The following is a 5,602-nucleotide window of genomic DNA, read 5'->3' as shown; positions in this document are numbered from 1 at the left end:
CCAACCCAAGTGTGTCCACCTAGAGCTTATATACCCACATAAGCTCACTTAAAGTTTCAATGTGGGGCTATCATTTCAAGAAAACCCACATTTTACACTTTAATTATCCATTCCACGAACCCAAAAACGACGTCAACTTTCCATTCACTCATAAATGGTTTTGACAAATTGTTTACACCATGTGACTTGCCATGCGGTATGGAACACGTCACCTCTTTGGACCCACCCCAAAAGATGTGTGGACCCTACTCAAATTTGGGCTCAAAGTCGGCCCAAATTAAGCCTATAAAAAACCATAATTCTAACAATCTCCCATTGGGAATAGAAAAATTGGGAATATTCTGTAAAGGATAGGTAGCTTTTGGCTTTGAACATTCCCTAGACACTATCGGATTTACTAGCTAACCAGTGAACATGATGTCTTGAACTTTTCAGCCATTTGTGTAAGCCAAGACAATAGAACTCACACAGTATATTACCAGACATAGTTTAGTTCTCACTATTGTGTTCATTTTGGCCTTGAACAACCTGGTCTTTCATGAATGCTCTAGAGAATTGTAGCCCTTCACAAATCTCATAGAACCAGCTCAGTTCACACTCATATAGGTGATTCTTATGAAGAGTATCCCGCCATACTCCATGAAGTATTTCTAGATATAATAATCATTAAAAGTACTACTTAACCTAAAATGCTGCAAACATCACTATTTCATCATAGAAATGGGTAGGAGTTTGACTCCCTAGTGATCCTTATGAGTCATACATAACTCGGTTGTCCCTTTGAATCTAGATCTTGGGATTTCTAGTCAACTAGGTTGGGTTGCCGTTGTGGTAACTCTTATTTAATAGGCTTAAGTCCTATTCCCCTTGATGAATTTTTAACTAACTCTCTTGCTAACCCTTTGGTTAGTGAATCCGCTATGTTGTTTTTTGACTTCACATATTCAATGGAAATAATTCCATTAGAGAGTAGTTATCTCACGGTGTTATGTCGACGACGAATGTGTCGTGACTTACTATTATACATATAACTCGATGCTCTACCTATTGCTGAATGACTAACACATAGTATGCACATAGCAGGCATCGGTTTTAGCAACATTGGAATATCTTTAAGGAAATGACGAAGCCATTCTGTATTTGCCCTAGCTTTATCTAAAGTTATAAATTCTGATTCCATAATAGACCTAGCAATGCAAGTCTGTTTGGAAGATTTCCAAGATACAACCGCCCCACCAAGAGTAAAGACATACCTACTAGTGGATTTTGAGTCTCTAGTATCCGATATCCAATTTACATCACAGTATCCTTCATGTACTGCTGGATATCTAATATAACTTAGCCCAATGTTATGAGTAAATCGGAGATATCTTAGAACCCTTGTAATTGCTTTCCAATGTTCTATTCCTAGATTACTCGTATATCTACTTAATTTACTTACTGCATAAGCTATATCTGGGCAAGTGTAGTTCATCAAGTACATTAAGCTTCCAATAATTCGGGCATACTCTAATTGAGAAATACTTTTCTGTACATTTTTAGAAAGAAACAAATTTACATCCACAGGTGTTCTAGCAAGATGATCATCATCTTTGCTAAATTTGTCAAGTATTTTCTCAATATAATGTGCTTATGACAAAGCATAACCTTCTGATATTTTTGTAATTTTCATACCAAGTATTACATCAGCAATCCCCATGTCTTACATGTCAAAATGTTTATTCAACATTTGCTTGGTAGTTTTAATTATGTCATTGTTACTACCTATGACGAGTATATCATCCACATAAAGACATATAATCACAGAACCATTGTTTGTGTTTTTAAAATAAACACATTTGTCACATTCATTAATTTTAAATCCATTTGACATTATTGGCTTGCCAAATTTCTCATGCCATTGTTTTGGCGCTTGTTTTAAACCATATAATGATTTAACCAATTTACACACTTTCTTTTCTATTCCTGGAATAGAAAATCCTTCTGGTTGTTCCTTGTAAATTTCTTCGTCTAACTCACCATTTAAGAAAGCTGTTTTCACATTCATTTGATGAATTTCTTGATTGTTCAAAGATGTAATGACAATTAACATTCTAATGGATGTTATTCAAGTAACTGGTGAGTATGTGTCAAAGTAATCAAGACCTTCTTTTTGTTTATATCCTTTGATCACAAGTCTTGCCTTGTATTTGTCAATTGATCCATCTGTTTTTACTTTTCTTTTGGAAATCCACCTGTGCCCAAGAGATTTACAACCTGGTGGCAAATCCACCAATTCCCAAGTGTGATTTTGCAAGATGGATTCAACTTCGCTGTTTATAGCTTCTTTCTATGAAGGAGCCTCAGGACTGGATATAGCTTCTTTAAAAGTTAAAGGCTTATTTTCTAACAAAAATGTTAGAAAATCTGGACCAAAAGATTTTGAGGTTCTAGCACGTTTACTACGCCTAGGTTTATCTTCCTTATTTTGATCTATCTCTTGCTCTTGTTCCTGATCTTGTTCTTGATCATGACTAGTAATAGCATCATAGGATCTTTTATTATTACTAGTCTCTTGTCCAGTCTTATAAGGAAATACATGTTCAAAGAAAGATGCATTCCGAAATTCAATAATAGTATTTACATGCATTTCGGAATGTTCTGATTTATGAATCAAAAATCGATATGCACTACTATTCTTGGCATAACCAATGAAAATGAAATCAATAGTTTTAGGACTTATCTTAGTCTTTTTAGGACTAGGAATAGCCACTTCAGCCAAACACCCCCACACTTTTAAGTATTTGTACAATGGTACTCTCACATATCACATTTCATAAGGTGTTTGATTCACTTTTTTTCGGGGTACTTTATTAAGAATATAATTAGCAGAAAGTATTGCTTCCCTCCACAAGTTCTGAGGTAATCATTCATCATTTCTTTTAAAGTCCTATTTTTCCTTTCAGCAATTCCATTTTATTGAGGTGAGTAAGGAGCAATGGTTTGATGAATTATTTCATGTTCTTTACAAAACTCACCAAAAGGTGATTCATATTTACCACCTCTATCACTTCTTAGTTTTTTAATTTTCTTACCAAGTTGATTTTCGACTTCATTCTTAAATTGAATGAAAGTTTCCAAAGTTTCATCATTGGTTCAAATTAAATAAACATAACCATATCTAGTTGTAGACACTCCATTTTTGACCGTCCTTAAGACTTGGACGTCATCGTTTGAACACTCGATGGTTTTGTATGCTCGTGTTTGTTTTGAGTGCGTGAAGTTCTCGGCCGAGCGCCTTGCCTTTAAGCCTCTAAACTTGTCAGTTTTGTGCTTGGTTGTGGCCAAGGGCTTGTTGCTTCAAGTCTGGAGGAAAGGGTGGGTTGTCGGCCATCCCCACAGTCCATCAGCCATGGCTTGTGCCTGCCGACCATCAGTGGTGGCCGGTCGGCCACTGGTGATTTCTGGCGGCCATTTTTCTCATTTTTCAGATATTTGTTTGCCAGTTGTGCCAGCTGTTGTTCACTAAAGTGCATTTCCATACACGTGTATAGAGGGATGAATACAAGCTTTAATCTTGATTTTCTATATGTAAGGGGTGTCCTCCCCCATTTTGGAGGGTTAGACATTTTGGATCAATTTTTTTTTTCTCTTTCTCTCTCTAGAATTCTCTCTCTCTCTCTCTCTCTCTTCTTGTTTTGTGCTTTGTAGTTAGTTTTCTCTACACCTTCGCACACTAACCCTTAACCAAACTTGACCACCTTGAAGCTGAGGTCCCTTGGAGCCTAGTTTCAGCTTTTGGAAGGAGGTTTGAGCCTGAAATTGTGGCTGTTTTGTGTTGTGCTTCAAAAGGTATAAGACTTACCTCGTAGGATTTGTTTTGACTACTTGTTTTGCCATTTTTTTATATTGTTTTTGAGCTGGTTTTCAACTACAAAAAAATTGAGGTCATTTTGTGTAAAGGGATAGCCCACCTTTCTTGCTTCTTAGCTTGTGTAAGCTTTTGTACCATCTTTTAGCATATTCACATCAAACTTTTTGGCCCTTTAAACCACTAAAATTCAGAGTTATTTCAGTGGTAAAAACTTAGTTTTGAAGTCCAACATTGGAGGGGGTAGCATCCACTCCTTGTGTCTTGTTTGCAAGCCTAGATAGCTTAACATGTGAGCATGATTTTCTAGCATTTTGTACCTTAATCTCAGCGTGTTTTCGCTACTGTTTTGACTAGTTTTAGCTCTGTTTTGGGCTGGTTTGGTCTTTTGAGGCTTGTATTGTGTGGTTGTAGCGCAATCTCTTTCACTAGCTTAATGTTTTAGGCTTTTAAACATGAATTGCATGAGTTGCTTGCATGTTTTAGTGTCATTTTGCACTCCATTTCAGCACTGAAATCTCTGCAATCTCCTTCTATTCTTCACTTTTTCATTTGTTTTGAAAGTGGCTTTGAACCCCTTGTTGGCTTGAGTGTGGAATTGAGACTCTCATGCCTAATGGTTTAATTCCTTCGCGAGTTCATTACCAACAGCATGAGGCCTCTTTCATGTTCAAGGTACTTATGGTTTAAGCCCTCTTTCCATTAGAGGACACTCACCTTTTGGACTAATTAATTAAAGAATGGATTGGTAAGTTAAAATGTGTAAACAAAATGAACAAAGTAAAAGAGGAAAGATAAGCATATTTCATATTGCATTGCATGTGTTCGGATCGTACGTTAATTCGAACACAAGAAAAATGGGACGTTTCATACTCAAAGTGGAAACGTGCCACTTTTCTTAGTCACCATCACCCTTGATCATATATGATAGGGTTGTGGTTTTGATTGAGTCTTGTTTTGCACTCATTAAGGTTGCACAAGCTTGGTTCTTTGGCCATCATGAATGAAAATGCTTGGTTGATGGCTTGAGAGCCAAGAGCTACACTCCTTTGAGTTTGTGTGATGATAAGGAGAATAACAGTACATACATTCATTAAGAATACACTGCTTTGCCTCTGTTTACTCTCTGTTGCAACAAAAAAGAGAAGTTCAGGGAAGGGGTGGCCGACCAGCAACCAGTAGTGGCTGACCGGCCACCAGTAATTGGTAACCAATCGGCCAGAAATGAAATTTTGCACAATTGTGTTCCTGAGTTAGCGCAGAGATGTTCTGGAAGTTGGCAACACTGTTGGTGTTCAAGCAATGCAAACAGAGGTGTCCGATGGCAAGGCGGTGGATTTTCGGGAGGAAACCAACCAAGCATGCATGCATCCCTCACCCTCCAGGCCATTTACTTGCTTTGTTTAATCGGTTAGTCGTAGCTAATTCATTCATACAAGTGTTGTAATTAATTAGCTTAATTTGATTTATAATATTTGATTAGCTAGAATAGTTAATTAATTATGTTGTAATAGCTTAGCTTAATTAGCGTAGCTACTTAGCTTAGCTTATTCATTTGGACCTTCCTTCATGAGAGCATAATGTTGTAATAAGTGTGCGTGCGTGTGTGTATGTTTTCCAATCCCACGTCTTTCTCCCTTTTATTTAATCACTTTCGATGGTTAGATTCTGGACATATTTCAATTAGCATACCTTATGCTTACATGTTTGCATCCATTCATTTTGTCTTGCATGCACCGAGGCTCGGTGCAT

This window comes from Camellia sinensis, chromosome 8 (assembly GCF_055761805.1).
Source record: "Camellia sinensis isolate YWXY chromosome 8, ASM5576180v1, whole genome shotgun sequence".
NCBI lineage: Eukaryota > Viridiplantae > Streptophyta > Magnoliopsida > Ericales > Theaceae > Camellia > Camellia sinensis.
Note: the sequence above shows the minus strand (reverse complement) of the source record.